The sequence below is a fragment of the Kogia breviceps genome, chromosome 1 (assembly GCF_026419965.1).
Source record: "Kogia breviceps isolate mKogBre1 chromosome 1, mKogBre1 haplotype 1, whole genome shotgun sequence".
Taxonomy (NCBI): domain Eukaryota; kingdom Metazoa; phylum Chordata; class Mammalia; order Artiodactyla; family Physeteridae; genus Kogia; species Kogia breviceps.
Window position 1 is genome coordinate 200,271,551 of NC_081310.1, and position 13,158 is coordinate 200,284,708.

Here is a 13,158-nt window from a genome sequence, read left to right on the forward strand (position 1 = left end):
AGCGCCAAGGCTGGATTTGAGCCCAACTCTGGTTAGGATCCGCCTAAGCCGCGCCGTCCGGGGGCCTCTCTTGGGAGGCAGAAGAGAGAACCAGCCCTTCCCCTCACACTGTGAGGAGCCCCCTGAGGGGTGTGGACAGGCCCAGGGTCAGCCCAAGGGTAAATGAAGGTCCACGTGAGTTGTCATTTCCGGTCTCACAAGCTGACGGAGAAGGGGCACCAATGCGGCAGAGCTCAGCCAAGGACAGGCCCTGACGGCCCTTCAGGTCAGGGGGAGGCAGGGATAGCCAGGTGGGCTGGAGAGGGGACAGGATGCCCTGAGGCCTTGGCCACAGGACGGGTGCTGGACCTGCAGCTGTGGGCCTCGGCTCCCAGAGGGTGGGACTTGGGTGAGGAGGGTCGCCCGGGGGGCACATCGTGGGCCTGGCGAACCCAGAGGCCCGCGGTTAGCGAGGCAGGCCTCGGCTGGGTCCAGGTGAGGCGGTGGGGGGCGTGGGCCGCAGGGATGCAAGAGGGGGCAGGAAGGGATGAGGACCCCCCTTCCAAGAAGATCCACGTCAGGTTAATGCACTTTTGAGCTCAGCTCTCAACCTGCTGCAGACTCAGGCGCCTTCAGCCACCCACCGGCTGTGTGCACAGAGGCCTCTCTGTCTTCTCATCCGTAGAATTAGGGAAGTCACACCCACCGCGCAGGGCTGACCTACACAGAAGCATCTAGCTGGATTCCCGGGGTGTCTTGGGGTGCAAACGCGGCTCCCGTCTGACCTCTGGGGCCGTTTGGAAATCTACCATCGGTTGTCTGTCAGGCAAACCCTCATCCCCCTTTCCACTCAAGCTCCAGAGGCTGCTTCCTGAGCCAGCCACTGGTGCCCACCGCCCTGCGGGCACCATCAATGCACACGCGCAGGCACACACATGTATGCACACCTGCACACGCACACACTCTGCCTTCCTCACGGTGAATCCCCCACCCCAGCCCCTCCGCTCAAGTATGTGGCCCCGGGGGCTCCCCGGGCGTCCAGCTGCGTAGGTGGAGCTGCAGTGGCCGGCGGCCGCACGGGGAGCCGTCTCCTGCTGCCCAGGTCTCGGGGATGCCTGGGAGGCAGCCGGCTGCGGGCCAGGGTGGCCAGGGCCGGCTCCGGGGCCCCCGGTGGGTGAGGAAGCCCGGGACAGCCGTTCTGGGCTGGCCCCGCGGCGCTGAGGAACGGTGGCCCCCAGCTGGGACAAGCCTTGCCATGCGGGCAGGGAAGGGCCTCTTTGGCAGGAAGTGGAGAGAGCGCAGGTGGGTCCAAGGGGCGGCGGCACCTGACTTCTGTTCCACCGCCACCCCCACCCCCGGGCCATGCAAATTGCCCCGCACCCGCCTGGAGGCAGATGGCAGTGCCACACAGCAGTGGCTTCTCCAGCTTGCCCGAGTCCCACCAGGGGACCCACAGACATGGCCTCCCCACACTGGCCCACCTGCTACCGCTGCCCCCAGGACACCCTGTTTCCAAGCGCCGGGTGGGAGCCGGTAGGGAGGGGCCTCTGCACCCCTGGGTGGCCCCAGGGAGCCCCAACTGGCGCCTGAAAGAGAAGGGCCAGCCCGAGCCAAGCCTACCTTGGCGGAGCCCGGGCCCTGGAGGGTCTGTGAAGAGGGAGACAGCCGGGAGGCCCTCGGCTCCTGGCTGGCTAGGCAGGCGGTGGCAGCAGCAGCAGCGTCCCGGTCGCCTAGGCGATGACTTTGGAGCCCTGGAAGCAGCGTGGCCGGCCTGGAGCCTCGGGGCAGACGGGGGCGGAGCGTGGCCAGGAGCCCTGGGGCCAGCGGCCAGCCTGTGTCCCCTGCTCTGGGTGGATGCCATGCCCTCCGCACAGTGACCCAGAGGCAGTCCCGCACACCCGGAGGGGAGTAGAGCTGGAGGCGTGGGAGCCCGGAGGGGAGCTGCTGACTCCACTTGTGCCTGTGTGTTTTTCTTCTCCTCCTCTTTGTCGAGATGCAGAAACACACTCAGAGGTAGAGAGACTGGTGCAATGAATCCACTGATATGTCCCCCTGGCCCCAACATCAGTCCGGCTCCAGCCAAAGCCAATTCTACAAGTTATATCATTTCACCTGTGGTACGCCAGTAGATGCTTCAAACAGACAAGGATCCGTCTATGTCGCTATCAGGTCCAACCATGAAATTGCTGATATTCAGCTCTTTTTCTCCTACCAACACACACACACACACACACACACACACACACACACACACACACACACAGAGTAAATTCAGATAATTCAACATAATACACAGCCACAATACCACATTCTGAATTTCCAGGACCAATTTTTAACTGCTGGTCAGAAGGGCCTTGAGGAGGACAGATTTGGGAGACGAGTCCATGACATACACACTGTCCCTTCCCTCCCCCACGGTGGGCAGCGGCACAAAAAGCTCAGCCCAGCTCTGGGTGGACACGGCAAGGGGGACATTGCCGGTGGGATTAAGGACCTGGAGATGGCAGCCCCTAGGTTATCTGGGTGGGCCCAGTGTCACCGGCAAGGCTCCTCCCAGAGGCAGGCAGGACAATGCGGGGGAGAGAAGGTGGCGGGCTGTGGCTTTGCAGAGGGAGGACGGGGCCTGCCAGCACCCGGACTTCCGTCCAGTGAGACCGATCTCAGCCATTTGGCCTCCAGAACAGTAGGAAAACAAGTCCGTGGTGTTGTAAGCCACTGAGTTCGTGGCAATTTGTTACAGCAGCCGTAGGAAACTGATACAGTCTCACATAACACAAATTTGGGAAGCATGATTTGCAGTGATCTCCCCATTTCCCGGGGCCCCTGGAACGGGCATTAGTGCTGCATTAAGTCCGAGGAGAAACCCCTGGGGTGTAAGACGCTTTGCAGAATAGCAGTCCTGGGCTGGATAGAAAGGTGGTGACTGAAGACACGGCCAGCACGGGAGCCAAAGCCCTCGCCCTTCCGAGACGTCACACACATACGTGCAGGCGTGAGGCGTTACGACCACACAGCGAGGGTGAGTGCTGGGGGGAGGCAGGTGTTTCCTTCTCTGGCAAAAGAGGCAGAGAAGCCAGAGGCATGCCAAGGCTCCCCGTGCCCCCAGCCCGGGCTCTGCCAGGCCCCCCTAAGCCAGCTGATGGCCACAGTGGGCAGGTCTTCGTTGAAGCCAAGCCCCCACTGTCCATTCTCAAGCTGAGATGGATGCATCTCACCATCCTGAGCTCCTGTGGGGTGACCTCCGGGTCCCCCCTCCCCCTCCCCCTCCCCCATGGAGACAGGAAAGTCCTGCGTTCCGGGAGGCTGAGGCCCCACCCTCAGGACTGGGACGGGTGACAAACCCTGCTCTTCCTCAGCAAAAACAAGGATGTCAGAGACCAAAGATGGGTGGGCGACCCTTGAGTGGTGGTCACAGCTGGACCTCTGGCCATCAGTTCTTGGGTGGGGCATATTCAACAGGGAGTTCAACCAGTATTTCGGAGCCCTTCTCCCAACATGAGGCACGATTAGAAAGCTCCTCCTTGCCCAGGCCGGAACCCAGTGTCAGCCCAGGTGGCAGCATCAGCGCAAGGTCTCTGCTCATCACCATGGAGAGGAGAGGAGAGGGCAGGAGCCTTGCAGCGATGAGCTTGTTTCACTTCCCTATTGCAGCCAGAACAGACGACCACAGGGCCTCTGTTTATTCTCGCACAGTTCTGTGGCTCAGGAGTCGGAGTCCAAAAAGAGAGAGTCTTATGAGACTGAAGTCAAGGTGCTGGCAGGTTTGTCCCTTCTGGAGACTCCAGGACAACATCTATGTCCTTGCTTCTTCAGCTTCTAGAAGCCGCCTGCATTCCTCAGCTCCGGGCCCCTCCCCCCATCTTGAACTGCATCTCTCCACCCTCTGCCTCCATCGCATCTTCTCTCTGGCTCCGGTTCTCGGTTCTCCGGCCTCCCTCTTAGAGGGGCTTTCTCATGACACTGGCCCACCCAGATTCCCCAGGGCCGTCTGCCCCCATCTCCAGTCCTGGACTTAATCCCGTCCCTTTTCCTGTGAAGTACGTCACAGGTTCTGGGGATCAGGATGTGGTTGCCTTTGGGGGGCCATTCTTCTGCCTTCCATAAATGTCCTTCATTCCAAGACACATCTTGGGGGCCCGCTGTGCGGGGTTAGCTAAAACTGCTCTGCGCTTTTAAGCAGAAACCCCTGCTCCCCGCGGGGTGGCGGCTGTGTGGTGGGGGGGGCAGCAGAGGGGCGTTGGAGGCCGCCCCACACCCCTCCCACCTCCCTCCAGCTCTTAACCTTTCCCAGCAGCCCCTCCCCGTACAGGGATAAGTTCCCCAAAATGCGTCTGAAAGTCGACAGTAGCCGGATCTCCGTGAATCCTCGCCGCCCCACCTGACATGTGACTCCCGCGCATGGAGCACTGGAAATGGTACTTTACAAACACGAACCATTTAGCCATCACATCAACCCAGGAGAAAGACTGCCATCTCCGTTTTACAGATGAGGACACTGATGCACAGAGAGGCTGAGGAACCTATCCAACGTCACACAGCACAGCTGGGCCTAAAAACCATTAGGAAATAAACATCTGACTAAACTACCCACTTCAGCTGCGTCCCGCGCGACGCACTTCCCGCGTTTCCTGGGATGCGCTTGTCTTTCAGGACTGAACCACCATCGCAGACTCAGGAGACTCCAGGAGCAGTTTGACCAAACTTCTGACCCACCTGCTGTGTGTCCCACAACCTTCTCCCCGCCGCCCGTGTTCGTTTCCAAATGCTGGCAGGACGGGCTTGGAGAAGCCGGTGCCCCAAGGCTGCCCAGAGGCCCTGCCATCCCAGCTCCGGGCACGGCCCGTCCTGCTCCCAGTGGTCAAGACCCGTCCCCGCCTGTGGCCGTGAACAAAGGACGCTCTGGGCCACCGCCTGCTCCCAGGGGCCCTGGGCAGGGGGAGGCTTGGGCTCCAGCAAGCCCCCTGCGTATGTGCACAGCCAGCACCCTGCTTCCCCCTTGCGCCGCCTGGCCTCTGAGGAGCGGGCATCTTGGTGTTAAGCTGATATCACTGAGGGTCAAGGCTGTGGGCTCTTAGCCCCCAGAACAGAACCTGGTAGAGCGCGGGCGCTCGGGAATGAATGACAAGTGACGGAAGGATGGATGGACGGATGGATGAAGAGTTAAGGCCCCTGTAGAATACTGCTGCCATCTGCTCCACAACCCTTTTCTGAACTTCGAAGTCCAAGCAGCTCAGAAAACCCAAAGCCTTTCCTTAGGTCTGGGGCCGACGCCGCTGGGCGGACGGACGCAAGGCTCTTCGTGGTCTCTGTTACCGTTTAGGGTAAACATCCGTGTGTGTCGTTGCAGAAACATGGGTGAGCTCGATTGTGGAGCGCTTCTATGAGATCCCTTTGTAGTGGTATAAAACAAACAATTCACATACTATGTTACCTTTCTAAAATGGAAAAAAAATTAATCTGAATTCTGAGACATCAGGGGCTCAGGGTTAATTTGGACCATAAGGTAGGGCGGCCACATCAATTATTTATAAGCCCCAGGGCCTGGCTACGCCCCGAGACGCCCAGATAAGGGTCCCTCTCTGGGACCACTGAGTGCTGAGCTGGCCACATCCTCTCCTTACGAGGAAGGTATTTTCCGCTCATTGACCCAAGCCAACTTTTGACAGGTCACGTGGCAGATCTGGGCTGGCTGATTCCAAAGTCGGCCGCGCTCGCCGTGACTCCTGTCACTTTTTACCTCTGTGGATTTTTTTTGTCAACGAAATGCTGTTGAGTAGCACAAATTTCAAAAGGTCCAGGCAGGGCCAGTCCGGCCTCCCCCACGCCGTCCGTCCCAGACCCGGTTCCCGTCCCTGGAGGCACAGCTGCCATGCCTTGTAGGGAGAGTGGATTCGTCAGGAGGAGAGAAACGGAACGGAAAGAGGTTTAATGACAGCAGAGGAAAGAAAGAGGAAGTCAGTCGGCAACCTGAGGTTCTGCTGGCCACTCAAAATGACCCTGGCCAGAGAGTCCCCAAAACTCTGAAAAGACAGCCTGCCAGGATCACAGGCGCTACCCACACTCTACTCACATGGGGTCTTTCTCACACTTTCTTTAACCTGCATGTTCCCCTGTCAAGAGGAGACTCTTCCTATTCTTCTCATCCTTTCAAACATCACATGGACCAGATGACGATTAGGCAGAGTTCTCAGAATTACACTGACCACAATCTTCCAATTGTCTCTTTGGCTCTTTTTATCAGAATTCATTATTTTCACACTAATCCAGTTAGCGTCCTGTTTACCAATACCTCGTTTTTAATTTGCAGCTTCATTCTAAAGGCTCGGGGAGACTTTCACAGCCCGTGTTCTCCTCCTTCATTACTGCCAAGTAATTAGGCGAGGAGCATCCCTGATCAGAAACTGAGAAGCCAGGAGCAAGTTGCAGCTTGCCCGACTCCGAGAGAAAAGAAAGAAGATGGAGTCGCTCCTAATTACGGGGGTTTTGTTGGTTGTCATTGAGTGGGAGAAGCAGAGGAGGTGAGAGTAGAAGGAGAGGGGCCTTTAATTACAGGGCCTTGCAAACCACAGCGCAGTAAATACCTAGGGGTTCCTCCTGTGATCTGCGTACTAATGACTAGCGGCCCTCCTTCTGTCTTGTGGGGAATTGTGCTAAATTTGCATTGCGCATAATGCAAATGACCGAGGACCGTAATGCAAATGACTTAGGACCCTAAGTGCGGGGCGGCCTGGTGCAGAGAGGGTGATTTGATTTGTTTATTTGTGTCCTGCTTGGGAAGCACAGGCTTCTAAAACGGCGAGCACAGCTTTCCCTCCTGTAGTCCCAGAGGCTCTGCAGAGACCCCTCTCCGTGGCCGACAGACACTCTTCAAGCCACCTGCCCCTAGATCAACACACTGGGCTCCGGCTGCCCTCCTGGTCCCCACGCTGGCCTGTCCCTCACACATGCGGAAGCGGCCTCCGTCTGGCAAATGGGCCCAGGTGAGCCCGGAGGCCGGGAGGCTGCCAAAGAGACACCCTAGGGTCTTTCTCACGCATCTCAGCCCCGACGGAGAAAACAGCCCAGGAAGCCGCGTCTAAAATCGCTGGAAATCAGCCAGGAGGGGTGAGAGGGATGTTATTTACCCACTCCGAAGGACCTATCGCAACCCAGGCATCCCTGCCCCCAGGAGAAGCCACCTGCCCAATTAGCCAGAGGCTTCCCCAGATGCCCGTCCCACAGGGCCTGGCACCTCGGAGCAGCAGGTGAGCAATTAGAGCCCCCGCCCCCTCCCCACAGGCACCCAGGGCCTCAGGGAGTGACCTGCCGGCTGGCGCTGGGCGGGGACAAGCCACGGACAGGTCCCTCCCACGTGCAGCCACCCCGAGCAGGACCACCAAGGAGGGACCCCTGGGCCCCCAGCCCAGCCCTGCCGCCCAGGGCCCTGCGCCCAGGCTGGTGAGAGGCAGGATGGGTGATGCCCAGGTGCTCAGTGCCTGCCTGTTGGGGACGGAGGGGCTGGACCAGCCTCCCCTGGGCACCTTGTGTCTGCCCTCCGGGGCTATCAGGTGTGTTCCCAGGGCCACTCAGGGGAGCCCCGGATCGGGCTCCTACAGAGAGGAGGCAGGTGTGTGCCCCACCCCCCTGGGTGAAGAGCCTGGGGGCTTGACCGAGGCGTGGAGGAGCCAGGCCTGCTCTGCACTGCCAGCCCGGGCCCTGCCCGCCGCGCCCTCTGTCCTCGGCGCCTGCCGGGGATGGGCGGCCAGACCAGCCCCTGCATCCGATTTCGCCACTGGATCCGAGCTTCTCAGCTTCACATCTGCAAGTGCGGAGAACGCCCAGATGCATGTCTATCAGAGGGGCACGTACGAATGTCTACCGTCACGGCTATAACTCGTCCTCGGACCCCAAACACGGACGGGAGAACAGAAGAGGCGGGCGGGGCTGAAGCATGGTTCTCCCTCCGGGGGCCCCGCCCCTCCAGCTCCCAGGTCCGTTCCGGGGCTCACTCTTTGCGGGACCCGATTCCAAGTCCAAGGTCCACAGAGTGTCCCAGCCACCGACCCTCTGGTGCCGCCCGAAACGTCCACCGCACGGCCCTGAGACCTGCCCTCGGGGGCCCCCATCTCCTCTCTCCGAGCCTAGCGGAGCCCTCCCTGCTGCTTGAGCTCTCTCCTGGGTCCGGTTCCCTCCGAGGCGCCTCCCCAATCCCCTCCCCCCACTCCCCCACCTCCCGCAGGCCGAACGTCCCGCCCGCCCACCTCTAAGCACCTCTCAGGCACCGATGGCCCAAAGCCGCTGTGTGTGTGTGTGTCTGTTCTCCCCCCCCACTCTGGGGGCAGTGGTGACCCACGCAGTCCCCGGGGAGAGGGGGTGCTGGGGTTTGAAGCCTGCTTTCCAGGGTGCAGGGGCTGTACATGTGTGAGGAGGGGTGGGATGGGGAAGAGCCCGTAAGCTCGGGGAGCAGCCCCTGCACACTTGGCTGTGCTTGGAACAGACTGGGGTGTCCCTTGTGCCTCTCTGAGCAAAGAGGGACATGGCTTAGAACGTTTCCTCACCTTTCGTGTCCTGGCCCCTGGGCAGCCCGAAGGTTTAGGACTGCTTCTCAGAAGAATATTTCAGGGAGCTTCCTGGTGGCCTAGTGGGTGGCCCGGGTTTCACCCCCGGCCAGAGAACTGAGATCCCACAAGCCACACGGCGCAGGCCAAAAAAAAAAAAAAAAAAAAAAAAAAAAATTACAAAGGAAACCAATTATATTGAAATATGGCTATTCTAGTGAGTTAAGTGGCTCCCCCCCCCCAAAAGATATGTCTACCCAGAGCCTTAGAAATTAGGGCCTTTGCAGACATATAAGATAAAGATCTCAAGATGGGATCACCCTGGATTAGCGTGGGCCCTAAATCCAATGACAAGTGTCCTTATAAGAGGCAGAAAAGGGGAGACACAGACAACAGAGAGAAGGTCATGTGAACATGGAGGCGGGGATTGGGGTGATGCGTCTACAGGCCCAGGAAGCTGGCAGTGAGACACAGACGGACTCCCCCTCAGCGCCTCCAGAGGGAACTAGCCCTGCCCACCCCTGGATTTGGGGCTTCTGGACTCCAGACCCTGAGAGAATATGGTAGTTTTTTGTTTTAAGCCCCCTAGTTCGTGGTCATCTGCTATGGCAGCCCCAGGAAACTAACACAGTTGTGATTATTTAAAAGCAAATTTGGGGGACTTCCCTGGCGGTCCAGTGGTTAGGACTCCGCGCTTTCACTGCCGAGGGCGCAAGATCAATCCCTGGTGGGGGAACTAAGATTCCACAAGCCGTGTGGCTCAGCCAAAATAAAAATAAACTAAAAGCACATTTGTGAAATGGTGATGATGGGGCTTCAGGTGGCACGTCTGGCGACTCGTTTCAACTCGGTGACAGGCACACACGAAATTTTGAGATGTCCGTAGCAGCTGCCACGCACACTGAAAATATCAGTGATTCCGTTGGGAAGAAGTTTTGTTCTCTTTGGGTCTCTGATTCGGGGGAGCATCTCCAGGAAAAGAAAGCACTTTTGAGGAGCCAATGTCTGGTCTGCAACGGAATACCCCAGCCAGAGAGCGGACACGAAGGGTGGGGACAGATGCAAAGTTTATGCCCGCTGGTGCGGACTCTCAGAGCCGGCTTCGGTGAAAGCTGTCTTTAACTTGAACGCCGATGAGAGCAGAGGGAGATTTTCTGGTACAGAATCAACTTTCCTCTGCGTTACACACAGAGAAACGATTGTCCAGGAATCCTATGTAACCGACTTAAGAAGGCAAATTTAAAAAAGAAAAGACATTGTATGTTCTGGCTACACACAAATGGATGCTGCTAGTTCCAGACGTGTTTTCCATGTTCTAGAAATCTGGGCGGGACATGGGCTCACCTGACAGCAATTTGCAGGGGTAACTTGTCACACAGTGTTCTGGGGACACAATCCCCGTCATAGTTAGGCTTTTACCATCCAGACAGAAGCATGGTGAGGGTGACAAGGGACCACTCCTCGCAGTTTCTTTTTTCCTTTTTGCTGTGTGAAGCTAAGCCATCAGAAAATGACTGCTTTTAAAACGTTGACTCAGCACTCCCACAGAAACGCTCAAATTGGAAAATAAAGATGTGCCCTTCCCTTTCATGGGAGCTGGATAGAAGAAACGCACAATTGAAGGATGTTTCTGGGGTTTTTTTTGTTTGTTTTGGGGTGTTTTTTTTTTGCAGACCCAAAGTTCAACCTGTGTGCGATATCTTTTATACAAGTCTCTGGAGGATACGTTCCCCTTGAATTTGGTGACCGGAAACTGTCTCCCAGTTAGATGAACATACAGCTTCCTTTCAGCCACCAACGAAATGATCTCCCTTTTGGGTGTCAGAATCTCGGGGTGAATGCCGTCCTTGGCTACAGGCAGGAGCTCCGCCAGGTCCTGTCCCCAAATTCTCAGTCTCTCCTTTTCCTCGCCATCTTGGCTGTGTCGTTTGCATCCCACTTGTGGTTGTGGGTAGGGCATACCCTATAAATAACTACTAAGGGAGGCATTCTTGCTGCAGTACCCCTGACAGAGGCCATCAGCCTCCACCCACACCACAGGCAGATTCCTGCCTCACTGCCAGCCATTCCGTTTCCCCCCCACCCGCTCCCAGGGGAGACCTGTTGGCTACCAGGGAACTACGCCCTCCACCTCGCCAAGGACTTCTGGCTCTCCAGTGTCTGGGGCAGCACCGACAGCCAGCACCATGGGCCCCACCTGTGGGTTCCAGGAATCATTCTAAGCACTTTAGATGCGGCATCTTGGTTACTGTTCACCCAGTCCTCTGCGGCAGGGGCTATTACTGCCCTCCTTTACAAATGGGTAAACTGAGGCTTGGGGTGGTTAGGCAACTTCCCCAAGGTCCCTGACTTGTCAGGGGCGAAGAGGGGATGTGAACCCGAACATTCTGACCTCCACACCTACACAATTAACCACTGCACCATCCGGGCCCTTCCATGGGGCTGCCCTGCGGAATTTGGCAACAGCCACCCTCTTCTCCAGAACCTTCACCAGGACTTTGAGACAGGGCTGAGCTTCCTGTGGCCACTCCTCTGGTAGCCTCCTGCTGACACCCTGGCAGCTTCTGGTACCCGCCCAACTTTTTATCTTATTTTTTAAAATCACATGCATAATCCATACATTCCTACGTTGCAGGTTTTTAAATACTGTCTTTTTGCTCTCAATACAATTCTTTTTTGACTTGTATTGAGTAAATCGAAAGATGGGTGGCTGGATTTTCGGTATACCATGCATTTCCCCCCAAAGCTAATTATTAAGGTTAAAACAAATAAACAGCAACAACGTCAGCAAACAAAACAAAAGAGAACCATTGAGCGAATGGCTCCCAAATGTCCAGTATTTAATAAACAGGCCACAGTATACTTGGACCAAATGACCTCTGGTCAGAGATGAACAGCACACTTCCCCCGCCCGCCCCCCCCCAGCCCCTTGCTGATTGACAGTGGTCTACCTGTCACCCATATATTCATGCAAACACGTGCATACTTTGTGCAAATCCATTTAGCGTCCAGACAAAAATACAAGCTGAGTAAGAAGGCAATAACAGCTACCCCCCCACCCCGCAGTCCAAGGCCTAAAAGGAGGGTGAGTGCGAGGCAAGGTGGACCAGGAGAGAAGGGATCCAGGAAAGAGGTGTCATCTCTGGCCAGGCCGGCGGCCCAGGGACCACATTCTGACCCATCCTTTCCCCAGTTGGAACAGACTCAGGAGGCAGACAGGTGGGGCACCCGGGCCAACTCAGGGCCACCAAGAGATGCCGCTCTGGAACCTGGCTCTTTGGTAACCCACCCCCTGGGACCAGCTTAGGGGTCATGCCCAGTTCTCCGGGTCCAGGGGAAGACCTGGGTTTCACTCAGCCTTGTGAGGAGTGGGGCGGCTAACGCCTCCGGATCGGTAACAGCCCTCGCAGGTGCAGAGGGAGAGGAGGCCGGCAGGGAGGGGCTCGTCAGCAACAGGCGCCTGCACCCCCGAACGAGCCTCTCCCCGGGGTCGCATTCTCCATGCCCCCTCGAAGCGGAGGTGGAGAGGGCTTAATCCCAGGCAGGCCCTCCCAGAATCCCAGGGAGGCTGCTCCAGGCCCCGAAGGCCGCCGCACTGCTGGCGGGACGCCGCATCTCCTGGCCAGCTGGACTCCGCCCCGGGCTCCTCGCCGCCCCACGTGCCCCGCCCCAGGAGCTGGTCGGACTCGGGGGAGCCCCCATGTCACCCTCTCTCGAGTTCGTGCACACGGTCTCCTCTCACCGACTCCCAGCTTCCGAGCCGCGAGCCCGTGCGCCGGCTGCCCTGAGCTCAGGCCCGGCCGGCGGAGCCCAACCGCGCCCAAGCCCCTCGCGCCAGGTCCCCGCGCTGCCTACCTGGTGCCGTCGGAGCCCCAGGAATCTGGGCCCTAGCCCGCCCCGGCTTCGCCGCGTAACCCCTTCGGGGACGCAAGGCGGGCGCGGGCCGAGAGGCGGGTGCAGCTGGGCGGGCGCGGGCGCGGGCGGGGAGGCAGGGCGGGCGCGGGCCGCCGAGGCGGGTTATATGGGCGCGGGGAGGGGAGGCGCCGCGGGGAGGGGTGGCCGCGGGCGTTAGCGCCTTCCGTAGCCGGCCGGCGGGAAGGCAGCGCGGGCCGCTCAGCCGTTGGCAGGAGGAGCGCGGGGCGGCGGGGCCGGGCGGGGGCCAAGGTTGCCGCCCGGCGCTCCGCCCCCCCAGCTGGCCGTGTCCGAGTCGGGGTCCCGGGGCACGCTCCGCCCCGCCTCCTTCCCGCCGCCTTTTGGCGCGCGTCGCCCGTGTTGGCCCCGGCTGGGCCTGCCTCTGGCTGACCGCGGGCTGGGCGCCGGGGCCCTGCTGCTGCGGAGACGGGACGGCGGCCCTCGACCGCCTTGGGAGCGAGGGCAAGGGCGCGCGGGAGCCGGGGTGTGGGGGCAGAGATGCAGACTCCGCGTCCCGACGCCTTCCTTCCCCCGAGACATCGCATCTTCCGGGTCTCCCTCCTCCTCCCCCACCGGCGCGGGACCTCTGCGCGCCGGGCGCTGGGAATCCAAGGGGAAGGGGAAGGGCCGCGCATCGTAGGGACGCCGCCACCCAGGTCTGCGGCGTGTCCGCACTGGCTGTGACCTGCTAGGGACAGGGGTGAAGGTCGCGACCCCAGGATCCGGGATT

The 13,158-nt window shown here is 59.1% G+C and overlaps 1 protein-coding gene across 5 annotated transcripts in view; it reads right to left on the reverse strand.

Moving 5' to 3' along the window:
• Positions 1 to 12,479, reverse strand: part of TP73 (tumor protein p73) — a 68,186-nt gene extending 55,707 nt beyond the window's left edge. For 3 of the 5 annotated variants that reach the window (XM_067022433.1, XM_067022383.1, XM_067022296.1), the window contains exon 1: positions 12,372 to 12,398. The gene's annotated coding sequence lies outside the window, so the exon portion shown is untranslated. Of the gene's footprint in view, positions 1 to 1,599; positions 1,655 to 12,371 lie in introns of those variants that run through there. The other 2 variants (XM_067022528.1, XM_067022567.1) reach the window with 2 other exon arrangements.
• Positions 12,480 to 13,158: the final 679 nt, after the last annotated feature.